The sequence below is a fragment of the Pteronotus mesoamericanus genome, unplaced genomic scaffold (assembly GCF_021234165.1).
Source record: "Pteronotus mesoamericanus isolate MK-2021 breed Mesoamerican mustached bat unplaced genomic scaffold, CSHL_Meso_final contig_90, whole genome shotgun sequence".
NCBI lineage: Eukaryota > Metazoa > Chordata > Mammalia > Chiroptera > Mormoopidae > Pteronotus > Pteronotus mesoamericanus.
The window spans coordinates 13,741,992-13,761,053 of record NW_026555277.1 but is presented as its reverse complement, the minus strand read 5'-3'; the positions used below and the strand labels follow the sequence as shown (position 1 = coordinate 13,761,053).

Here is a 19,062-nt window from a genome sequence, read left to right as displayed (position 1 = left end):
TAACCACAAGGACAGCAACAGCAAGCTCTTCTCTTCTGTATCATCCACATACTCTGTGGAATGAATAATTGTAGACAGAGGTATTCAGGGATTCTCTGATCCCAACTATCATAATTCTCACCATCTATAGTCTGACCGTGAAGAAGAGAATTTGCATAAATGAATAAAGATGGATACTCAATCCATATTAACATTTTTCCAGACATGTGAAATAGAAGAGAAAACCTGAAAAGGGTAGTTGTGAATAGAGATACAGAAAGTCTAAAGATGGAGAAACTTACTTTTTATGAGACATGATGAAAAGGCAAAAGGAAGCGGAATCACAGCAGGTCAGCGCTGTGAGAGACCTAAGAGAACAAGCTAACCTCTCGCCTTTCCAGATGAGGGATCGGAGGCCCAGAGAGGAGAATGCCATTAACCAAGTTGGCCACGTAGTAAATGGTAAGGCAGCTGGGAGTTCAGTTTTCTGACCCTAAAGCCTTTGCAATAAAAAACACATACATACATACATACATACACACATATATACGTATGTACATACATACATACGAAATAAAATAAACCTGGTGAGGGGATTTTTTGCTGTTTATAATTAAAATATGTGCAGTTCAAAAAAATTAAAGAAAAATGTTAGGTGGTACAGATCTGATACTTAGCACTCCTAAATAAGTTTTACTTTAGGCATTTAATAATACTTGTCAATGCTGCCAATTTATTTATCATCAATTAATATGAAATTCTGCAATAGAGAAGGACTTTGTATTATAGGCCAGTGGTTCTTAATTTTTCTACCAAATTGGCTATTTGCCATTGTACAGGAGAAGAAAATTCCATAACCTGGAGGTTTGGGGATCATGGTATAAATCTAAAGGTCTAAAGGAGAAATTCCTTCAAAGAGTAACATTTTATCTTAAAGTAATCATATAACATTTTCTTTTTGCTTGTTTTCATGGGAAAATAAAGTTTTCTCCCAAAAGTTCGAGGTAAATTAATGCTCTAAGTATGTACAAGGTTTGCTTGCCTAACCTCGCAGAATATATATATTCTGCATATATACTGATTATAAGCTATTTCCCTATTTGGAATTCTATTATAGAAATAAACACAAAGAACTGAATGCAAATACAATCCAAACAGAGAGGGCTTTTTCTGTGTCTCTGATTCATGTAACAGCAATTATTCAAAAAGGAACATAATTTTAAGGAAAGAGAAAATTTACATTGACTTTTAACTGCATAGTTCATATTATTGTCCTAAGGTAAAATAGAAAATAGTTTTTAATTGCCTACCTCCAATATCCCTTAAACCTAAACAAAAGCCAACATTACTTTGCAAATTATCCAGCAATGTTAACACAAATATTTATTTTGAATAATATATGAGTACCAACTGATTAATCAAACCTAGATTTCCAAATTATTTTCCTTAGTTACAATGGTTCATCTAAAATGAATTTGTATAGGACAAAAATATAAAATGCAATTCATAATGATTATAGAATTTTTCAAGAGAAGGCACCTTAATGTTCTTTGTATTCTGCCATCTGCCTATACTTAACACTTTTCCACAATATTAATTTTTAAACAGATATTTATAGGATGACTGACATGTGACAATTGTAAGACAGACACTGTCCCTGTTTGCAGAGTGTAGAGTATAGTGATCAGATAGTAAACAAAGAAATGAAAAGCAGATTGCAATAGGTTCTCTGCAGAGAATTTAAAAAATCACATAACACAACTGATGTGTGGAGCAAGTGTTATGTTTTATTAGGTGCTCATGAGGGGCTTCTCTGAGAGATGAGATGCAAGTTGAGACCCAAAACGACAAGAAAAGGTGCTCAAGTAAATTCAGGAAAGAAAAATTTCAGTAAAATAAAATAGCTGCACAAAGTCCCCAGGGCAGGGATAGGGACAGTGCTACGCAGCTGCAGCACTGTGGTTAAGGATAGCGAAGCAGCATTAGAAAGATGGGCAGAACGAAATCCTCCAGGATTCCATTAATCCACCAAAAGGGTGCAGAATTTAGTCTTACTGTAAGTACACTGAGAACAAGGGAGAATTTAAGTAGTGGAGTGATGACATTGTGTAATTTATTTTAACTGTTTTAATCACATTGACAATTGTTCGGTTAAGGGCTGGGCCTCGGAACAGGAAGCTATGATGGTAGCTCTGCTGGTTTGGACCAAGGTGCTGACAGGAAAACTGGAGGCAAGTACATGCATTTGGGTATGTTTGGGAACAGAAGGAAAAATAAAGAATCAACGACACTTTCCAGCAGTTTGCATAGTGGTAGGTGAGGCAAAGACAAAAATCAAAGATAATCCCTAGATACATGGTTTAGGCCATTACCTGAGGGGGGCAGTGTTGCCATAATTTCAAGTGAAGGAGAATGATAATATTGGATTGACATTGGGAAGAGGGGAGTTAACAATTCTACTTAGACTATGTAACTTTTGAGTTGTATATTCTATACCAAAGTAAAGATGTCACACAAGTGGTTGTATATTTAAATCTGGAGTTGAACAGAGGCAACAGGGCTGAAGAAGTATATTTGGGAATCATGGCATATGCATAGTATTTAAAACCAGGGGGCTAGATGAGATTATCTATAGTGAATATATTGATAGATTAATGAGAGTGCTTCTGAGACACTTAAAAGTGTAGAAAATAAGCAGAAGAAAGGGGTCCAGTAAAGATGGCTGAGGCCGTCAGCTCTGCCTAGTGAGCACCCTCACTGTTCTCACAGAGATGCTTTCCAGCAATCCAACAAAAAAGTAATTGCCTGCTGAATTACGTTTTTCCATCAGCTAGAATTCTATTATTGTAGCTGATGTCAATCTATAATGTCAATCTATTAATATACTAACTATTCCGATCTTCCCGTGTAATTATTTAAATGTGAACGCTGATGGCACCAATGATTTAGCTTCCTCTCTTAAGATTTAGGAAAGTTGGAAACAGCAGCTCTCCTGTTCCAGCTGTAGAGAATTAAGTACATTTTTATTAGACTACATTGTTGTTATATTATTTTACACGATTAACTTTTTTTGACGACAGAATATGAATTACTTCTTCAGCCTTTAAAGATTTCAAGTGTGAGAAGAAAAATGAAAATAGTTTTAAAAAATATATTAACTATAGCTCTTAAATAACATTGTTAAAATAAATATTGTACACCTTTCTTTCAACATCCTTAATCCTTTGAATAAAAAGCAACAGAATAATAACACAGGATTCTCAATGGACTTGCATTTTCCAAAGTCAGACAAAGTAATGTAAATATAAATCTTTTAGTTTGGTGTGTGTATCACATGGGTCTCTCATAAAGTGTTCTGCATATATAATCTTTTCTGTTGGATCATTTGATGAAAATAATGAATATATTCCTGCATGCTGTTTTGCCAGATACAGAACAAGAAAAGCCCATGTGAAATGATGAGACAGTATGATAAAATTAACTAAGTAAGTAAAATAATTCATCAGATTATAAAGAGAATATCTCCAAGAGTTCAAAAAAAAAAAAAAAAACTAGGATAAAACTTTTCCATTTCATGAAAATTAAGAAATTAGAAATTAAGAAAAATTGTGAATGAGTAAGGAAAAAATGATACACTGGAAAGAAAATACATTTTTACAAAAAAATGTTTTGAGAAAATTAGTTATACTTAACTCTCTATTAAATATAAAATTATAAAACAAAACCAGCATCAGATTGTATAAAATTTGAAAAAGCACAGCAAGTGTGCAACAAAATGGATATTTTGACAGACCTGGAAGGAATTTCAGCAACTCCCTGGAAAACAAATGACTTTCAGGGTTTAAGGACCTTAAAAATGGCCATATCTTTTGATTTGGTAATTACATATTCTCAAATCTATCCTAAGAAATAGTAGTCATTGGGCACAAACAATTTTCTACCCAAGGACATTTTCCAAGTTCCATCTGTAATTGTGAAAGTTTGAAATACTCTTAACAAAAGTAAAAAGTTAAATTTAGCTAAGTCCATAGACTAGAATAGTATGCAGCCATTATAGATGTTCAGTTTGAAGAATTTATAGTGACACTTGAAAATGTTTGTGATGCACAGTTTAATTTACAAAATAGGTAAGATTCTCTGAATATACATTATGAATTGATTTTAACTGTGTAAATTGTGTGTGTGTGTTTAAGAAACAGACCATACCAATTGCTTTTCTCCTGGATAACAAAGTAGCAGGTTTTTAAATAATTTTTATTGATTTTTGATATTTATAAACTTTAACTCCAAAAGTATGTCTCATACTGTGAGAAAAATAATACTAAAAATAAAGTTAAGAAACAATGTTAATTTCTATAATGGAGGTCAAATAAGATAATGCCCAGAGCAACGACTTTGGTGACAAGGAAGCAAATGGTTACAAGGAAAAGGGCATTTTTAGTGACATGATAAGAGTGGAAGTCGAGTTCATCGAGTTCTAGTGTAAATGCAGACTTATAAGAGAGAGGCAGACTGTGGCAACACCCTTTTACGAAGCTTGGTTGTGAACAGCAAAGCAGATGCAGGACAGGGAAGTCACCCTGTTAAGCCCCATTACTACACAGGTCACTCAGTCAAATATGGGACCTGTCCTCGAGAAACATAAGATTTTATATGGTTTTCCTCACTATTCCTCTCAGTTCACATATCCTAGCAAAGTGGCTCAGGGAGAATGGCCCATCAAAATTACCTATAATCTAGTCCCTTCTGCCCACTTTGTTTTAAGGCTTCCTACAAACAACCTGGCCTTACCAGTTCTACAGATCCTTCTGTCACCAAACCTCTCCCTGCCTTTGACTCCAAATTATACACAAAGAAAAATAGCTTGAGCAATTTTCCATGCATATTCCTTGTTCTTATTAAAGCAGCAGTTGTTGAATGTACATCTTAGAAAATATTTTTTAGAAAATATGTCACTTTAATTAAAAGAAAAATTCAAGATACAATAGTCTACATTATACTTCCATATATATGCATAATCTTGATTATTTTTAATATATTAAAAGGAAATTATAGAAAAAGTTTTTTTTTAATTTATTATAAGTAAAAAAAATATGGAAAATTAATGTGGACAAAATGTCCCCCCAATAGTTACAAAGAATATAATAATTGTAGAAAATGTGAAAATGACCCAAGACTCTATATCAAACATTATATATTACCACATAATCGTTTGGGTAGATTATCTAAGAATTTACTGAACAAATGGTTTCCATCTATAGAAAATGTATAATTGAAGAACTCCATTACATCACATAAGATCCTCAACTCCAAATTGGCCCTGTTAACAAATCCAGGTATCATATAATCTATTCTACATACAAAATATTTACAAATAAATGTCATTACTCTTAGTCTTTTTGACCTAAATAAGTAAACCTAAAATGAAGATGCTTATAACCATGTCTCTAATTTTTTAAAAAAATTATCTCATTGGCCTACCAAACGTGAATGAAGATTGAGAATGATGTGAAGCAAATGATGTCATAACAAGAGACGTTCTCATTGATAGACAGATTAAATGAATTAAAGTATAGGGCAAAATATTACCTTTTTTTGTATAGAATAAAGCAAGAATGGCCAGCCTGCAAATCTTTGGATAATTTAATTCCAAGTATCAACCTATTGAATATGATTTATAAATTATTCTGACACTCTTAATACTTTGTAAATCTCAGTGAATGTTTATATATTATACTTTTTATGAAATAAAGAAAACATCTACTCAGAATTTATAAGCAAATATCTACACCATGATCTTTAAAGATGATATAAGAAATGAGGATAATATTTAGGTATTTGTTCACCAACCATATTCCATTATTTTGTGGATAGATGTGGATAAGGGTACATATAAATGACATTTCAAAATATGTAAAGTTCATGTGGAATTTAAAGTAATTCTCTGGAAATTGACATATTTAAAATATGCATAGAAATATCTTGATCACCAGTATATTTGCCAGTAATTTAGAGTAGAAGCAGAATGGAAAGTGAATTATTTCAACTTTCTATTAAATATACTGATGACTACAATTAGGGGAGTAGAGTAGAGTGGGAAAAAATAAACCTAACTGAGGTGAAAACTGAGACAAGAATAAGGTATATCCTGGTGAGGCGAGGACCCTATACTTCCATCACAGTCAAGCTCCCTAGTTACTATCTGGCCATAGAAACAAGCAATGGCAGCTTTATCTTAAGTTAAATAAAGCATAGGCTTCAGGGCCCCTCATTTGCACAGGTCCTTTCCAAGGCCATGAACCTGATTTTATGTTATAATCTTATATTTTTATTATAATATAACTTTCATCCCTATATAGTGCAGACTTCAAGTCTCTTAAAACGTAGACCTCTCTCCGGAAGCGAACGAGGGAAAGAGCTGCCATAGTTGCACTTAAGTTTAATTTGTCATTGGGTTTAGGTAGAGTGTAGATACACGATGGCCTTTGCCTTTCCAAGGTATAAATATTCATTTTTAAAAGAAATAACTCTGCATGTATTTTACTTGTACCAAAGGAAAGATGGGAAAACGTAACAGGCATTTTAAAGTTTCAACAATTCTGAAGCTGGCAGATCAGCTAGTAAAATATTACTGGTGTTGGGCTCTCAAACAGAAAACTGTGGGACTATAGTTAAAAAGAGAAGGGATGTCTTTTATTAAGCAACTCAGAATTGAGTTCATCCTCAATTGATGAGGGAAAGCGGAGTAGAATAAGCAAGGCATTTTTAAATGCCTAGAAGGGCCCTGGATGGTGTGGCTCAGTGGCTTATACACCAGCCTACGAACCAAAGGGTCGCAGATTCATTTCCCAATCAGGACACATATCTGGGTTGCAGGCCAGGTCCCCAATTGGGGGGGAGGGGTGTGAGAGGCAACTGCACATTGATGTTTGTCTACCTCTCTTTCTTTCTCCCTTCCCCTCTCTCTAAAAATAAATAAATAAAATCCTAAAAAAAGGAAAGAAAAAATTTAAAAAATAAATAAATAAATGCCTAGAAGGATTCTTTCTAAAACTGAAGATTTGATACAAGTTTTTTCTAAAAAAAAATGTATCTTCTTTCAGTAAAGATCCCATTTCATTTTTTTAAATTGCCAATTCCATTAGAAGTATTCTACATCAGTCTCAGAGGTAATTACTTGAAAAGAATTATGAGAAGTTCCACTGTCCAGCAAGAATTGAACACCACCTTTTGATGTCTACCTATGTTAAAGATGGAAAGCTCTACAGATTCCACTTTCAGGAGAGGACATTTACACTCAACAGCATACCCTTTTATTGAGCAATCACAATGTGCATGGCACTGGGCTAAGACTTAGAGAAAGATAAGACAAAAATAAGAAACACTCTTTCCTTAGTTTCAGTTGTACAGATGATTCAATGTCAAGAATTGATTCTTTTAATACAGTAAATTTATTGAATAAAATTAACTTTTGCTGTGTGTAATATTACAACTTTTTATAAGGAAAACAAATGGTAATTATGAGTCTATTGACCACACATTCTGCAGTTACATTTTGTTTACTCCAGGAATGAGTAAGCTATGGCACAATGCAATGATTCCTAGACAACAGTATCATAAGATACATTATACTATTTTCAATATTTCCTCACACACTATAGAGTAAAATCCATATTTTTAATTTAGCACTTAAAAACCTTTTACATGCTCACCTTCACTTTCTTCTAAAACACCCACTTTCTCTCTACAAAGCTCCTCTGGTCAGCAACTTAATTTCTTAGCAAACTTGTCTCTTTCAGTGCTTTTAAGTATCCAAACACTATATATTTTAAGAACTAAGTAAAGAACTACATTCTCCACAAAGCCTCTCTTATGATTACATGCCACAATATACTTATTTTGCTACTTTTTGGGGTTTTTGCAGGTAATTTAAAGCAGAAAGAGAAAGAACTGTTACACCTCTTTGAATTTCTAGATACTGAATCTTATTTTTCTAATTGTGCTAAAATATACATAACAAGATTTACCACATTAACCATTGTTAAGCAACAATCTGTTAGTGTTAACTACATTTACATTGTTGTTGAAACAATCTCCAGAGCTCTTTCTGTCTTATAAAACTGGAACTCCTATACTCACTGAATGAAAACTTGCTCTTCCCCCACCTTGGTCCCAGGCAAACACCACTGCGTTGTCTGTCTTTATGGATTTGACTATTCTTGGTGTATCGTATAAGTGGAATCATGCAGTATTTGTCTTTTTTGGTGATCAGCTTATTTCACTTAGCATAATGTCCTTAAGTTTCATCCATGTTGCATAGCACGAGTCAAAATATCCTTCCTTTTTAATGCTGAATAATCTTCCTTTGTATGTACCATGTTTTATCTATTCACCTGTCAACAGATAAGGTCACTGCCAACCTTTGGATATTGTAAGTAATGCTGCTGTGTGAAGCTTATTCTTTTAAGATCTAATACTTAGTATAATAGGCCAAATTCTAAGACATCCCCAGGGTTCCTCCTCACCCCTACCCCGCCCACCATGTGTGTACACACTCTGCACAATCTCCTCTCAGGACTTGAATATGATGAGATAGCTCCCCATGATTATGTTACTTTATATGGTAAATGGGATTTGCAGATGTAAGTAAAGTCCCTAATTGGTTGATTTTCAGTTAATCAAAATGGAGATTATAAATTTTAAAGGAGGAAATCCCCACTTTCTTTGAAGAAGCAAATTACCATGTTATGCCTATAGAGGGAGCTAAGTGCAGTAATGATCTAAGGGTGGTCTCTAAGAACTCAGAGCAGTCCCCAGACAATATCACGCAAGAAAAATCAATGATCCTTATGTTTCTGTATACCACTAAGTATTTGAAGTTGTCAGAAGAAAATAATACATGTTTAAATGAGGAGGTGATATTATAAGAATGCCAATTGATTGTTAGTATTTTAGCTTATCTGTCAAAAATGTTACTGTTCTCTTAATGGAAAGCCCCTCATTAGGCAATAGGACTGAACAGAAGGTAGTGCCTTTGTCCTCAAAAGATCTTTGCTCTCAGCTGAGTCTTGTGAGTCTAGTGTGTAGGCTTTTACAGAACTACTCCAGCTCAATGTGCAAAATAGAACTGAGGGATATGTTTGTTATATACTACTTTCCAAGTCTACATTTCACATATCATTTACTGAGTCATTACTAGGAAAAAAAAAATGTTTCTAGTGTTTTGATTTACTTTTTTAGTAGTGGTAATTTAAGTAAAAGATTGAGAAAGTTTACAGATAGAAACTGAAAAACATAATAGTAGGAGGAGTCAGGGGAGAAAGATAAACTAGGGCTACCTTTTAAGAAAAGTAGAAAGAATTTTGATAACAGATTACCACAAAGTATAAAGTTTCTAATATTTATATCTTTCAAATGTATTCCTCACGCACTTATGCTATCTTTCTTTTTCTTTTTGTAGAGTGTGCTTTCTGAACCAAGACAGGGCACCTCTTCCTCAGTAACTCCATGACTACCTCAGGTTCTAACCTTCTAAAACGTCCGGACGCAAAGTTTAGGGGGGTATCTAGGAAGACTTCCATATACACAACCACTTTCTACAATGCACACATCTTAATGCACTTGTCTAATACAACCACTTTATTATTTTAGCTTTCTTTGTGAAGAAGAAAAATTCAATTTCCCCTCATGTTATTAAACACACAAAGTGATAAAACTGATGGAATGCTTTGTTAATACTCTGCCACATGCAATAGTAATCCTTATTTGACTCATTTTGTCCCTTAGGACTTAAATGACCTTTATTGTACAGTGCTAGGTAGAATATCATTTTTAAAAATACAATAAAGGTGGAATATTTAATGCTGCATCATTAATATCACTCCTGAAGTAAAGTAGAAACTAACCCCACCAAGTTTCACTATAAAAGAAATATTACTGTCTTGATTATCTGAACCAGTATAGGAAATAAGTGGGTCACATTTTTATTACAATGATTAGGAATACTGCATCTTTCTCACCTTTGGCCTTTTTTTAAAAAAAAAGTTTTTTGATAACAAAGAACCCCTCTTTTTTTTTTCTGTTGCTTTAAACATAAGATCCTTAAATAATGCAGGAAATAATTAATCACTACAACGACTCCCAACTCACTTCCATGTTTCTGCTTTACTAACAACAAGAGAAGGTACATTTGCAAGCTCTCACAATAGACAGCCCGGAATGAAAAGTGCAGACTTTCCGTAGCAAAGCAATGCTATAACTGGGATCGCAACTTGTCCCCCCGGAGAACAAAGGCACTGCCGTAAGGAGTCCAAGTGTTTGCTCTATGCCAACATTCCCCCAAATCTGCAGACGAGTTGAGAAAGAATGCCTACACCTCCTATTCAGAAATTAAAAGGGAGCCCTTCTAAGCTCTGAAAGGTGATATTTGGGTTGTGTCAGAGCCCAGTATTTAGTTTCTTTGTTCTGCTTCAGATTTCATATTGACACACAAATCTTTTAATTTCTTTAAGTATTTTAAAGCAATTCCTTTGCATTACTCTTTAAGTATTCTTTAAGTGCCCTAAATATCAAATGCATAAAATAGCTTTAGACACAAGGAATAAAAGTGAGACAAAGGGGAAGATTGTTATAAACTGAGAGGTATTACTTAAATAGCATGAAGTCACACAGCATTCATTAAAGCTTTTGATTTTTTAAGGTTCACGGAGAATATTTTCAACAATTTTTATAATATAGTTTAAACTAGTATTTGTCTTCTAAGGGATATTATTTCCCAAATAAGAAAACTATCAAATTTCTATATTGACAACATAAAAGTACTTTCAGTAATCATGGGAACATAGGGATTTAGTAAGATATTACACTTGATTTAAAGAACATACGAACACAAAACAATCTTTTCTTAAAATATAGTATAATCACCTTCCCCTCACCTCTTCTCTTTGCTTTCTTTCCTTCATGAACTTATTTTTCTTTCACTTGCCGTTTCCTCTTTATTTATAAGGTAAGTTATAGTAGTCTAAACTTTATTTGCATTACCTATTGTGGCTATTATAATCTTAATATCTTCTCTGTTTTATATATGTAATAATTACCCACATACCATAATGTTAGAGTAATATAAAATAATACAAGGATAAAATAATAATAACTTAGGCCAGAGAGTCAGGCTCAGGTTCAGATTCTGACCTTAACACTTATGAAAATAATGGCCTCAGCATTTTTATATGTAACATCAGAATATTACCTGACAGAATCGTGGTGAATGTCTAAAAGTTACCTCAAGCTTAGCGGTTGAGAAATAGTACACACATCATTTGTCTTTCCAAATCTCTGACTGCTCCAAAATGTGTATTTTTAGAAAGGGGCAAAACTAGCTCCATCATTTTCCAAATAAAGCTCCAGCATTATAATTAATCCCCATCAACTCAATTTAAACATCCAGTTACCCAGGTCGGGGAATTTTCCTCTTGATAATATCTTAACAGTTCCCTCTCCCCACCCCCACTGGCGCCTCCCTATTCAGGCCACAGTTATTTCACATCGCGACTGCTCTTCGCCATCTGAACTGGTCTCGCTGGCTCTAGCCCAGCTCCCCTCATGCCCATTCTTCACTCTAAATATATATTAATTTTAAAAAATACTTATGTGATCATGCCACCTACCCGCTTAAAGCCCTTCAAAGATTTTGCTTTGCTCTTGGAATGAAAACGTTCTCCTTAAAAAGGCTCAAAGGGCGCCCATGACTGACCCCTCTTCCCCCTCGAGCTTACCTCTTGCATTGTCTGTCTCACAGGTAGTTCCCAGGCTCCCCAAGTCAACTCCCTGGCCTATTCCTCTTCCCGGAAGAATAGGCTGCCTCCCTGCCTGGCTAAATCGTACTTACATTCAAGGTTCAAGTATTGCTTCTTCAACAGACATTCTGCGGTCCCAGGGTAGTCTAAGTCACCCTGCATTCTCAACAAATAATACTGAAATTACTTTTTAAAAGTCACTCATCCCCAATAGAGTATAGGGGTAGATGAAAGGGAAGTTCAGGAGAGAACAGAGAGAGGGGAGAAAGTGAGGATTTTGAGACATGATGTCTAGAGTGAAAGCTTTCCAGGAGTCTCTCTCCTCTAATTCCCTCACATCAGTGTGGTAGGTTTATTATGCTATGTAGGCAGTTTATTACATGACCCATGGAACTCGAAGTAGGAGGAAAGATAGTATAACTCCCATCCAAGGAATTGAGGCTAACTGCTTTTGTTATAGAAATCGTGGACCTTCTCTGTCTGAGCAAAAATACAAAATTTTCTTTTTATTCACCAAACAAATTTATTTAACTTCTTATTTTGAAATAATATCAATTCATGTGCCATGGTAGGATAATAGAGATCCCATGTACCTTTTTCTTTCTGTAGTTTTACATAAGTATAATTGACTTAGAAATTGCATATTTTTAAGATGTACAACTTGATGATTTGATGCACATTGTGAAATAACCAGCACAATGAATCTAATTAGCATACCCATCACCTCACAAAGCTACCTTTAGTGTGTGTGGTGCAAACACTTAAGATCTACCATCTTAAATTTAAAGTTCACAATACAGTATTGTTACTATAGTTACTTTGTTGTACATTAGATCTCCAGAACATTCATGTAGTTCAACTGAAACTTTGTACCCTTTGACCAACATCTCTCTATTTGCCTTTCTAGCCTCTGGTAACCACCATTCTATTCTCTGCTTCTATGGTAATGTTTTCCCTGGACAAGATACTGGCCGTATAGGATGGAAAGAAGAGGTCTGGAATCATTTCAAGAGCTGTTCCAGAGGACAGCTTGGCAGGGAAGACGATTCTCACGAGCAGGAGATTAGCTAGAGTTGACCACCATCAAAGCAGAGGTAGGAAGGACTAGACAGCCGAGGGACTGGGAACCTTGCTTAGCATCAAGAAGGTTTCCACCGCAGGGAAACTTACCGATAGGAACATTGAAGAACTAAGAGTAGAATTGCTTCTGCTGGAAGGTCTCAGGCCATCCCCAGTGAAGAAACTTCTGTGCTTCTCTTGTCCCTTCCTCCCTCTCAAGTGCCCACCCCAGAGGGCAACCGTGCCACAAGCTTGTGGAGGTGGAGGGAGAGGAAGGAGAGAAGTGACCACCTTCCCTTACTGCATATCAGTGGATGCCAAACAATGGCCTTAATGGCAGAGAGGGAGGGGGCATTTTTCCTTTGGATGACATTTAAAAAATTGATGAATATATTGTAATGGACACTTGAAGGTGACTGTAGAGTGCTTAATATTTCAGAGTGTGCAAAAAAGTCATGGGCACCTTGTCTAAGTGACGATGCATGGCCAGGAAACAATATCATCAAATGAATGTTACATGGACAATGGGAAACAATGATTGTGTTTTCTTTAGACCATGATTTGGGCTTTTCAATAGTCATTGTACTTCAACATCTATTTTTTTTTTCTCCGTCTCATTCTTTTTTTTTTTTATTTACTTTTTAAATACATTTGTCTCTGCCTCCCCCCACCTCTTTCCCTTGCCCCCTCCCACCTTCCCTCCCTCAGCTCTTCCCCTTTGGTTTTGTCCATGAGTCCTTGCGATATGTTCCTTGACTTTCCCCTTCCCTTCCCTTTCCCTGCCCCCCCTTCTCTCAACATCTATTTTAATATCCATGACAACAGTCCCTAAAATCAGTCATTGCAGAAGCAATTTTGTGAGTAGTGGGGGATAGGTTTGGGTGGAAACTATAAGGTGGAACTGCAAAATGGTCTCTGAGAACCACATTAGATTAAGTTTCCTTTATACTGTTAAAAAGAATCCCCTCTGTTAACGTTATGTATTAGTATTCTTTGTTTTAGGTATGTTCATTATGAGGCACAGTCAGAGTCTATTCTAAGTGTTTCACATTATACATTTTTATTTTTTCTTATAGCAATAGCATAAAAAACATACTCTGCCTTTTCTCAAAAGCCTATGTGTATATTAATTAAATAGGATGTAGAAATAATTGCTTTTCTATAGATCTATATTTATGTGTCAACAAATTGGGAAGACTAAATATACTATTTTAAATGGAGTCTTAACTCGACTGACTACAGTCTCCCTCTACTTTTTTCCCCCTGTGTCCTCCTGATCTTCTCAATTCTTCAAGAAAGGTCAGTGTCTCAGATGGAATCAATTGTCCTGTCCACTTATAAAAATGCTTGATCAGATTGATTTAAAAACATATACGTAATATAAATGCTTTAAGGGGACACTTGTTGTGGAACCAGATTGGCTTGGGCAGGATGTGGTCTCACCATTTAATAACTCCATAAAATACTTAACTATTCTAAGTGTCTCTGTTCTCATATGGAAAACATAGAGTTATTGTGAAGATTAAATGACACAAAGTATATAAAATGTTTAGCATATTGCCTGACACAAAGGAAGTGCTCACATATATACACAGAAGACCTATTTAATAGTAGAATTAAATTAATAATATGCCCTTGGTATATTACTTTAGGCAAAAATGAAATTTTGCTTGTTTTTCCTTCCAAACCAGGGACCTTACTGTAAAATATAATTATCCCCATTCTACTGTAAAAAAATGGTGTAAGAATGATGTGTTCCACCAGCAATGAAATAGATGATGTAGAACAACAACTATTAAAATTTAATGGAATCACAACACAGAAATAATTAGGTCTATGAATTTTAAAAGTATGAATATATATAAAATATGTAATATATGTGTATATGTATGCATAATGTTATAATATGTTATATATAAGACATATTATAAATATATTATCTAAAATATTTGGGGAACACATGAGATACTCAGTAACTGTGGATAACTGGCTAGATGGATAGCGATTTTGGGGAAAATCATGATTATTGCTTCAGTAGTTAAACATCAACAGCTTTCATATGTGAAAATATAGCACATAAGAACAGGAAACATTTAAATATTAAAAAAATATAAAGGCACATTTTTACAGGTCTGAGATTTTAGCACCACTTAAATCATGATATTAAACCAGTAACTATAGGAGGAAAATTATAAAACTGAGAAAATAATAATTAAAAAAATTCATAGGAGGTAAAAAAAGCAAAATTAAAACAAAATCTAAGACTAACAAAATAAAACAGCTATAAATAGATTAAAGATAGAACCCCATATGGAAATATATGTGTGTGTATATGTGTATACATACACATATTACCTTTGCATAATCACAGGAGCTAGGGAGATAAATTCAGAGAGTAGTGTCACTTGGGACTCAGTGATGGTTTGTCATCCATCGGGTACCACTACTTCCAATGATGTTTGAATGCCCTTCCTTAAGAGTAGCAGCTACGAAAGGACATTAAACCTGGAGATTTAGAGATTAACCTGGCGGCGACTTTAGAGATTATTCTGGTTTACTTACTCTCTGCATGTTACAGACAAGGTAGCTAAGATTTGGTGGAGTTCAATCACTAACTGTAATAGAGATATGTACAAAATACAGTAACGGCAGGAAAAAAAAAAAAACAACCTCCCTACTTGCAGAACAACAAAGTCAAAGAAATCTTTGCTCAGGAGAGGGCATTCCAGCTGAATTTAGAAGCCTGAATCATAATTCCCCTGAAAGACAGGGGATTCCAGGCTAAAAAACCAATCTCAGCCAAACTGAAACAAGAACGAAAAGGAAAACATATACCTCATACAAAGGCCTGAGGAACAACACAGAATAAATCCAGAACACTGTTAGCCATTAAGTATAACTACAGTGTACAGGGTATTACTGGTGTTTAATGAGGTTTAAAATATGAGTCAAATGCTAAATATGGGTATGTCTTGTTAAATAATTTTGACCCCGTCTTATACTTGATGGGAAATCCAGAAAATTTTCATAATAAGGGACTAATATCATGAGGCTGGTATTTTATTAAAAAAAAAAGAAAAACAACTTTGGTGGCCACTTAAACAGCAGATCAGAGGAAAGAATTTGGAGATTTGAAAAAGCCCACCTCTCCTTCAAGATCCTGCTGAAATATTCTACTAGGCCTTCTGGGTTCTGCACTGGGGGATGATCTTCCTTCCCTATTTCTTTTTGTACTTTGCATAGGTTCTGTTTTTTTATGCATTTATTATACAGACATATATGAATTTCTAGTTCTTGACTGAAATGAGATTCCCAAGAAGGGATATGTTTCATCGCAACCCTTCCCACCAAAAGAATGTAACTCTCCATATAACCAGCATTAAAATATTCATTCAAACAACACAGAGGCTAGGTTCTCTGTGAGTTTCTATAAATAATAATGCCCATATTCTATGCAAATTAACTTATTATATGTTTATTATATGTAAAATACAATATTTAAACAAGTACCTACAGTCTCAGACTGTATATATATATATATACACACATATACACATACATATACATACATATACACATATATGTGTGCATGTATAGTCTCAGACTGTATACACACACACATATACATATATACACATACACACACACACATATACATAACTATAGTACTAGAAAAAGGATGTACAAGCAGACAACTGAGTAAGAGTGTAGTGTTTACTTTTACAAACTGGAGAACAAAATAATGCTGTAGAAAAGTAGTAATTTGAAATAGGCCTTGACACATAGGCAGGATTTCAGCACAAAGTGATTTGGTAGAGAAAAGGAAGGGAGAAGAAGGAATAGCATAGGCAAATACATTTGGGAGGAAGGGAGGGAGAGAAGGAGGGAAGGAAACTAATTTTGTTAATACCAATTATCTTGTAGTACTGAAATTTCCCTGATTTTTGTTATTTCCCTGATTGTTGTTAGCAGTTTGTTTCAATCTATATCCAAAGAAGTTACATAAATATTGTGATTGGCTGATATGCCTAATTAAGTCTTTTTTTTAAGTGAAAGGTTCCACTTACATAATATCTTTTTTATTGTTTTGCTTTCAGTTTGTCCTGTTTTCTGTTATTAATTAATAGAACATCGATCACTCAGTCGTCTAGATGTTCTCACTAATTTCCTCTTCTAAACAAGCATTATTAAGTGGTTCCTCACTAAGATGTTAGAGACAAGTAATTGTTTGCTGAGTATATTCAAAGAGATATGTTAAGACAGACCCTCTCTGGAAAGTATTTTGCCACTAATGACTATTATGCACAGAAAATTATGTAAATATTGTTAATAAATATTTTAAATGCCTAGTGACTGAGCTTTAAGGGTTAATGTTATTTTACTAATATATTCATTTGGAAGCTACAGAATTTCAGTTTGTGTGTTTAAACATTTGAATAAATTAGAGTGAGGCACATAAAACTTCAGAGAAATTTCCTTGGTTAAACCTAATAGAAATGAAAGTGATTTTATTTTCTCATAATTTAATATAATCAAATTATTATTTATAGTTATCTAACATATTTAATAGGACATATTCTCAGGCATTAATCAAGCAAATTTATAAATATCTATATTAATATCCAGATACATTTTCAAAGACAATTACTGTTTCAGTTTTACACAGTTCTTTAACTCAGTGTCAATTTTTTACTTAAAAGGCAACTCAAAATATTTGGCTAGATGTGAGAAAGGGAGAGGAAGTGAAAAGTGTAAAAATGACTGTAATGACTAAAACAGATTATGTATCATTATGATCCCCTGGGATGTCAAGGTCAGAATGAGTGAAGGTATTCACTGCTCATCAGTGAAGGTCAAGGAGCAGAGTGCAGTCACTTTCCAAGAACTGTTACCCAACCCCATAGAACCAGGATTAATTTACAGAATTTAATGCTTAGTTGAAATAAAAATGTGTTTGTTCTCAGTGAGCTGAGGATGAAGGGGCATGTAACAATCATAGGTCTGAACTAGAATTATTTAATAAGTAGTCTGGTTGGAAGCAATTGGTCTCCAAGGAATGTTAGGCAATTTTCTCTCAATTTGAGTTAAACATCATGCCAGAAAAAGAACACTAATGACTAGTCACAAAGCAACTGCTGAATAGACTTCTCAGAAAGAACATTTGAGATGGAAGTAGCCACTATTACTCATTTAATTAGGTCTTAAAAGACTTACTCTGGACGTGAAGCAACAGGAGTAAATGGGAAGTCTCCTGGTTGGCTCTGCCTTGTACCCTAAACTCCTCCTTAAGAATATAAAGCTTAAGAGGGTTTTCAGAGAAGTAGAGTGACTTCCCTGGAATGCTACTACTACTCAACAAGCCTCAGCCTCAAAAGCCTTACCAGGAAAAAATCAAACAATATCTTGGTTTAATGGGGAGAATAGTTGTTCAACAAAGGGGGAATGGTATCCATGTGTCATTGTCTAGGAAATCAAGTATGAACATATAAAATTGGAAAATCGCATATGTGAATTTCAGATTTCCAGCCAAAAAATCATGACATCAGCAATGTGATATACCCTTAAAGTACAGTCTGACAGTCTTAACATACACAGTAGGGAGAGCCTGATGCCCTTGAGAGCCATCTAGGAAGGAATATATTCTAAGGAATAAACAAGTTATTTTAATATTTTCTGATTCCAATAGCAACACCTTCTTTGTGCTTTTTTTAAAAGATTTTATTTATTTATTTTTAGAGAGAGGGGAAGGGAAGGAGAAAGAGAGGGAAATATCAGTGTGTGGTTGCCTCTTGCATGCCCCCTACTGGGGACCTGGCCCACAACTCAGGCATGTGCCTTAACTGGGAACCAAACCGGCAACCCTTTGGTTCACAGGCTGGCACTCAATCCACTGAGCCACTCCAGCCAGGGTTCTGTGTTTACAGTTGCCATTGAGAAAAATTTCAAGCATGTGAATATACAGATGAATCAAACATTTATTTCTTTGAGAAGCAAGTTCAATTTGTTATTAACATTACTGGCTTTCACTTATAATCAGCTTCATTTCCAAGAGGGTACACAGGTAAAATATAGTAAAGTATCATTTTGACTTAATCATTTTGTTCCCATATAAAAGGCATTGCTTTGGTATTCTGAAACTATGTCATAATTTTATTTCTATGACTTTTTCTATGACCACTGAAAAATCATTGCAACTCTCCATAACTGAGTTTTAAAATTAGGGTAAGTA

At 34.6% G+C, this 19,062-nt stretch overlaps 1 protein-coding gene across 1 annotated transcript in view; it reads right to left on the bottom strand.

Moving 5' to 3' along the window:
• ERBB4 (erb-b2 receptor tyrosine kinase 4) overlaps positions 1 to 19,062 on the bottom strand; it is a 994,125-nt gene that overhangs the window by 554,035 nt on the left and 421,028 nt on the right. The window lies entirely within an intron of this gene.